This window comes from Tupaia chinensis, unplaced genomic scaffold (assembly GCF_000334495.1).
Source record: "Tupaia chinensis unplaced genomic scaffold, TupChi_1.0 Scaffold145396_1, whole genome shotgun sequence".
In the NCBI taxonomy this organism is placed as follows: Eukaryota; Metazoa; Chordata; class Mammalia; order Scandentia; family Tupaiidae; genus Tupaia; species Tupaia belangeri.
Window position 1 is genome coordinate 4042465 of NW_006205257.1, and position 7395 is coordinate 4049859.

General features: G+C 37.9%; 1 long non-coding RNA gene across 1 annotated transcript in view; it reads right to left on the bottom strand.

Annotated features, from left to right (window-relative positions):
* Positions 1-274: 274 nt before the first annotated feature.
* LOC102501407 (uncharacterized) overlaps positions 275-7395 on the bottom strand; it is a 12067-nt gene continuing 4946 nt past the window's right edge. Inside the window, exon 3 of the long non-coding RNA XR_001369703.1 lies at positions 275-417. This is a non-coding gene — a long non-coding RNA (uncharacterized LOC102501407). The remainder of the gene's footprint in view (positions 418-7395) is intronic.

The window sequence follows — 7395 nt, forward strand, 5'->3', positions numbered from 1 at the left end:
CCCATGGGAATCCAGCATCTTAACCTCTATACCACCTGCTGGTCCCCAAATATGTTTTATAGCTTAATTTTCTTGCTATCAAACTGATGAGAATGGCATGATGAGAACAATAAATCATTCTCTAATTTGGATGTAAGAACAAAAGTATGAATGAGGGCTGGCTCTGTGGTGCAGTGGTAATGAGGTATTTGAGGACAGTTGGATCCCACATGGTAACCAGGGTTTGAATCCCCTGGCCCGTTCCTGACCCAATCTGCCAGAAACCTGCCTGTTTTTGTGTTCAGGTGTCCATGATCCAATTGGCTGGAAAACTTGAAGAAGAGAATCATGGCATGACTTGTTCCTGTGAAGGGTGACCCTCTGTCTCTCTCCTTCTCTCTTCCCTGGCTCTCACTCTCATATGCAGACACATGTATTCTATCATGAGTAATGAAAACAAAGTACAAATGAAAACTAGCAGTATTTTTAAATAATGATAAATTACAACCAAATAAAATCTGTTCTAGGAATACAACGTGCTTTAACATTAGAGATTACATTGACATGTTAATATAATTAACTATTAAATATATAGTTGTGGTAACCAGAATTCTATGATGACCACCAGTGAATGTGTATAGGCTCTGCCTCTTGACTGTGGGTGGGAGCTGTTCATTGCTCTAGATAACAGGATATGGCAAAGATAAAAGGGTTTTGCAAATGTAATTAGTGTTTCTAATCAATTGTCTTTGAGTTAATCAAAAAAGAGATTATCCCAGGTGGGCCTGACCTATCAGATAATCCCTTTAAGACAGGTCTTGGATCAGGAGGTGGTGTGGTAGTTAAGGTGCTCAACTCCCACATAGCTTACCACGGTTCAAGTCGTGGACCTGATGACTTGCTTTATCACTTTCCATCTCTCTCTCTCTCTCTTTCTCCCTGGTGACCATAGCAAATTAAAATAATAATAATAAATTAAATAATCCTTTAAAGAAAGAGACAAGGTCTTGAAAAGAGGCTCTCTCCCCCACTCTTACTCTCTTTCTTCCTCTCTCTCTTTTGTTGGCTTTGAAGAAGTAGGCCATCTTGTTGTGAGACACGGCTCCATAAGGGGGTCACATGGCAAGGACCTGAGGGTGCTCTAGGAGCTGAGAGTGGTTCTTCCGTATAGCTTGAAAACAATGGTGACTTCAGCAAAATAGCCATAAGAAAATACAAGATCATCAGGAAAGTCATGGCGTATTTTTCTATGCGAAAATCGGTTATGACTTTCCCAATGACCCATACATTTTTCCAACAATCTGATCTAGCTTGGAAGTGAATTATTTTTCCAGTCAAGTGTCCAGTTTAGAAACACAACCAGGCTACAGGACCAGCAGTTGGCATAATGGCTATGTCACTGAACTCCCATGTAGTCAACCGTGGTTTGAGTCCTGGACCCAGTGGCTTAAACTCACGCTGGGTGCACGTGTGTGTGTGCTCAAGATCCTGAGAGGAAATAGAGGAGAAGCGATTGTGGCATCGCCATCCACTCTGGGGAGTGATTTCTCACTTTCTGTCTCTCTGTCTCTCTCTGTCTTTCTGGTGAGTGCATGCACCCTATAGCAAAAACCTCTCAAAAATAAAAAAAAGAAAAGAAAAAAAAAAAGAAACACAACTGGGCTGATATCTTGATTGCAGTTTTGTGTGAGTCTGAGCAGAGAACCTAGCTAAGCCATGCAGTTTCCTGACCCAGGGAAACCGAGGTAATAAATGTGTAAATGTGTGTTGTGTTAACTCACTAAGTTCCCGCGGTAACTGTTTTCATAGCGATAGAAAGATACTACCGTGATTAAATATATAGATACTTGAATTAGTTAGTTACAACATTCTTTGTAACAAACCAGTCCCCAAACTTAGTGGTTGTGATGGTTCATCTTAGTTGTCTACTTAACTGAATTAAGAGATATCCAGCTAGCTAGCAAAGCATTATTTCTGGGTCTGTCTGTGAGGGTGTTTCTGCAGTAGACTGGCATTTGAATCTGGACTGAAGAAGGAACTGCCTTCACTCAACTGAGGAAGGCACCGTCCAATGGACTGAAGGCTGGATAGAACAAAAAGACAGAGGAAAGGCAAATTTGCTCTTTCTCCTAGAGCAAATTGGGATTCTCTTCTTCTCCTGCCTTTGGACACTTGAGCTCTAGATTCTCTGGTCTTGTCCCAGCACCCTCACCTCAATCCAGTTCTCAGAACTTTGGACTTGCATTGAGTCACACAACCAGTTTTCCAGAGTCACCAGCTCACAGATGGTTTATTTTGGGACTCCTTAGCCTCCAGAATTGTATAAGCCAATTCCACAAATAAATCCCCTCTATTCTATGTATCTATTTATCTAACTACCATCTATCGATCATCAACCAAGCCATCATCTATTATTTATCAACTATCTAGCTATCATCATCTATCTATCTACTATCATCTAGCTATCATCCATCACCTATCATCTATTTCTCTGGAGAACCTGACTAACACGGTGCCTTTAAACCATCATATACTCTTGCTCATTCATTTGTGAGTCAGCAGGCAGCCAGATCATCCTGGTTGGGCTCATTCAACTTGGCTTCAACCTGTTATTTGGGCCATTCTTGTCTCTCATTGTCTGCACCAGAGGACTACTCTAGGCATGTTCCTCCCATGGTGAGAGAAGGGGTAAACATAACCGGTCACACAGCGAGCTGTAGTCTCTGCGCATATCTAGTCAGTTAACAGCCAATTGGCCGAAGGCAGTCACATGTCTGTTTCCAGTAACTGTAAGACAGAGAAATCAATTCATTCTGTAGGAGAAGAAACTGTAAGGTCTCATAGCAAAGCATGTGAGTGCAGGAAAGGGTACAGAAATGGGAGAAATTATCCTTGTCAATACCTGAGCAGTATTTAATAGACTTTAACAGAAATTCAAAATTTTAAATGGGGAAAAAATAAAACAGAAATAGAAGGAGAATGTCCTAATCAGTCAAAGAGGATCTATCTTAAATTGCTATTTAGCATTTGTCCAAAATGTAAATCCCTGGGGAAGGAAGCCTAAATTAGGTTTCATGAACTTTGTGGTTCATAGAAGCCTATATACAGGGGGCTGGAGAATTTTGAGAGTTCAGGCATTGGGAATGTACATTTGCTTTAATCTGGAGGATAGAATACACATCTTTCATCAGATTTTCAAAAGGCCCATGACCTTCCCAACACTAAAGAAAAATTAGGTAATTAAAAACCACTGCACTAAAGGCCTTCTCATTAAAATCAGGAACAATATCTCTAATATTAGCCTGTAAAATAACACATAAGAGAGAAATAAGAGGAGCTATGAGAACAGAGATGATATTACCATTATATGTCAGTAATGTGATTGTTCTGCTTGTAAAAATCTAAGTTTCTTCATTTTAAGATGCAGAATTTTTAAAACCCTGGAATGTATTTTATAATCAATGCATGAATTTAAAGTGGCAATGTTTCTTTGGTTTTCCAATTTTGTTCAGTCTAAAAGTTAATGGTATCTTAAAATCATTAAAATAGAATTTGAAAATGATTAAGAAAGTTTAGAGAGGTGGCTAGTTACAAAATCAAAATACAAAAATCGTTAGCTGTCCTGAATGACAAAAGTAACCAAATAGAAAATTAATGAAACAGAATTATATTCTCAGTAGCATTAAAATATGTAATCACTAGGAAAAACATCATTAATTAGAAAGATGCAAAAATTTATATAAATAAAATTTTAATGATACAAAAGACATAAAGATGTTTAAAATGACAAAATATATCAAGTTTTGAGTAATACACTTTTGCATATTATCAACTCATCAATTTTCCCATATTCATTTATTGAATTAATAAAGACCCAATAAAAATCCTATCAAACTTTTTTTAAATTATTCATTTATTGATATGAGTGATACGTGGAAACTTGAAGTATTAATCTAGAATGAAAAAAATATAGCCAGGAACATTTTAGAAAGAAAGAGTAATGAGGAAGAAATTGTCTTAACAGAAATTAAAACAAACATTAAAGCTAAAAATTTGGAGCATCATTCTCCTGGTACAATTAAGAAGTAGAAACAAATCAACATACTAGATAATCCAGAAACTGAACCTAAGATATATTCCATCTTATATATAATATATTTTGTTGGATTTAAGATGCATCATTGATAGTATGGTACCTTTATTATTCTATGCACAAATAATAGAAAAAAAAACTCTCAAGATGGAGTTTAATGAACTACGATAATACCAAGGGTTACATTCTTGGTGTAAGAGTCCATGAGAAAGAAATACACCACACAGAAAGAGACCTCAAAGAAATGTGTTGGCACTCAATAGAGGGAGGAAAAACTGCCTCCTCTGAGAATTATAATTAGAGCCAAAATCCACATAGTGTTGTGGTCTGAAATGAAGTCTTAAAGCTCTCTGGCTGTAAGCCTGAAGTGGTCTTGAGTCCATAGTGCCCCCAGGTGATGGCGGAAACTTTCTCTTAAAGATCTAGCTTCAAGGGACCAGTTAAGTTGCTGGACTCCCACAGAGTCGACTGTGATTTGAGTCCCAGACATGGTGGCTTACAACTCACGCCAGGTGCATGTGTGTGTGTGCCCAAGATCCCAGGAAGAGAATGGAGGAAAAGGGATTGCAGTGTGGCCATCCCCCCTGGGGGGTGATTTTTCACTTTCTGTCTCTCTGACTCTTTCTGTCTCTCTGGCAAGTGCACGTGCCCTTTGGCAAAAATCTCTCTAAAAAAAGAAAAAGAACTACCTTTAAGCAAAGACCATCAACCATAGAGACTGTAAGGTAGTCCACATTCAGAGATGCTCACGTGGGGGAAATTAACCTCTTAGGAGAGTGGACATCATGGGCATAAATACCCAGGGTCAAAGATGAACGATAATTCAATAAATGATGATAGAAACACAGCTTAACAGTTCAGGAAATTCAGTAAATACCAGCTAGGCCAAAGTTAAAAGTGAAAACATGAACTCTTAAAAAACTAGAAGAAAATAGAAATCTGAGAGTGGAATTGCCTTTCTAACCATAGACAAAAAAGGTAATGAAGAAGCATTGATCTAGTGGATTAAAATAAAATGTAAAATTTCTATATATCAAAAGTGACCTTGAATACACAAAGCTGGGAAAAACTAGTTTCAACTTTTATGGCACAAAGAGGGGAATAACCTTATAACATCCTAACACTTCAATATGTGTAAGAATTTTTCTCCTTGGCAAGTTTTATGCTAGTGAAAAGATCAGAAACAATTAAAAAAGGAGAGAGTGAATAAATTATGACTCATCTATACTAGAAAACATGTTTTTGAAGAAAATTTATTGGCACAGTAAAATTATTTTAAAATGTTAAATGAAATAAAACAGGATCTAAATTGTAGCCAATATAAACAGTATTTATATTTTTATTTCTGTATATATGTCTCTCTCTCTCTACACACACATATATTAACAATATATACCTATATGTTAATAGTGGATATCTGGGAAATTACTTTATAGTTGATATTAGACTTTGGATTTTCCTTTTTTTTTTCTCGAGGAGTTAATGTATTAGTTTTCTATTGCTGCTATAATAAATTATCACAAACAGTGGCCTCAACAGTGGCCTAGCAGTTCTTATGAAGCTAAAGTCAGAAACTTAGCACAATGTTCCTTTCCATGGACTCAAGGGAAGCTCCTAGTGGCCAACCTCATTCCTTGCCTCTTGGCATCTTTCCTCAACCTTCAACACAGGAGGGCATCTTTTCCATGTCACACCTTTCTAAACCTTTGTGCATTCTCAAATCTCTCTCTGGCTCAGCTGGAAAAGTTCCCTACTTTTAAAGTCTCATGCAATTGGACTGGTTCTACAGAAATCATTCAAGATATTTCCTCCACATCATGGCCCACAACCTTAATCATCGTTGTAAAGTCTCCTTTCCATGTAAGGTGATGTGGTCTTTGGTTCTTGAGATTAAGGCATAGACATCTTTGGGCATGGGGGAGACTATTCTGACTATAACAGTTGGCATTAGTGTAATATTTGAAACACACATGTGTGCTTGCGTTATCGTCATCATCATCTGGATTTTTATTATCTTCATTGTTGTTTTGCCATAGAGCTTGTGCATGCAGCAGAGAGAGACAAAAAGAAGGAAAGTGAGAAATCACCCTTAGGGCATATGTTCACACTGCAATCCATTCTCCTCTATTTTCTTCTCAGGATTTTGAGCACACATGCACATGCCCCCAGCATGATTTTCAAGCCATCAAGTCCAGGAATCAATCTGTGGTCAGCCACGGTCGGTCATGTGGGAGTCCAATATCTTAACCACCACAACACCTGCTGGCCCCTAGAATTTTAATGTATTTGTCACAGTTATTAATTAAGTCTTGGAAACATAGCCTCCTTTTGACCAAAGGATTGCAAACTGTGTCCCATAGGCCAATCCCAACCTCCACCTAGTCATGTAATAACATTTTCTCAGAATACAATCACTCCTATTTGTATATGTATTCTTTAGGGCTTTTTTTTTTTTCCCCTCAAGAGCAAAGTTGAGTAGTTGCAAGTTGCAAGAAAGACCACCAGAGCCATAGAACCTAAAATACTTTCTATTCAACCCTTTACCAGAAAGTTTGCTCATGCTTGCCTTAGACCATTGTTCTATAATCTCAAATTAGAACCGGAAGTAGGGTCCACATGGCTCCAGCGAACTAGATTTTTCAGGGAATGAAGATTTCCTACTGATAATTCAGCCTCCAACAAACGAGCTAGCAGCAGAAGAAGCTGGGCCTCAGAAGAAGGTTCCACATGGCTCCAGCGAACTAGATTTTTCAGGGAATAAACATTTCCTACTGATAATTCAGCCTCCAACAAATGAGCTAGTGACGGATCTAAGAGCACTGTAGCTAAACATCCAAATACTAATAGGGTTAAAATCTTCTGCACCAGCAATCACAACAGAACTGCAAAGAGATTTTAGATCGCCTCTGTCTGCTTGCTCCTAAACATTAAGGCTGAACTTCCAGAATTTGAAAGAAACACACCATCCATCAGATGATAAGAAATCACTGCCAGATCATGAGAAATATGGGAAAACGAGAAAATACCTCTCCTCCAAGGGAAAAGAGTAACTCTTCTTCATCCACAAGCAGTTCGGTAAAAATCATGGAAATGTCTGATAAGGAATTTAGATCATTCATAATGTCTAAGCTAACAGAGATGGAAGAGAAGAGAGATAATGAACTGCTAAAGAGAAAGGAGAAAGAAGTTGACAAGTTCCAGGAGATGAGGAAATTCCTGCAAGATCTAAAAGAGGAATTACACACTTTACAAAAGACTCAAACGGAACTGCTAGAGATGACTATAATACAAGAAGTAAAAATCTCCCTTGAAAGTATTAAAAG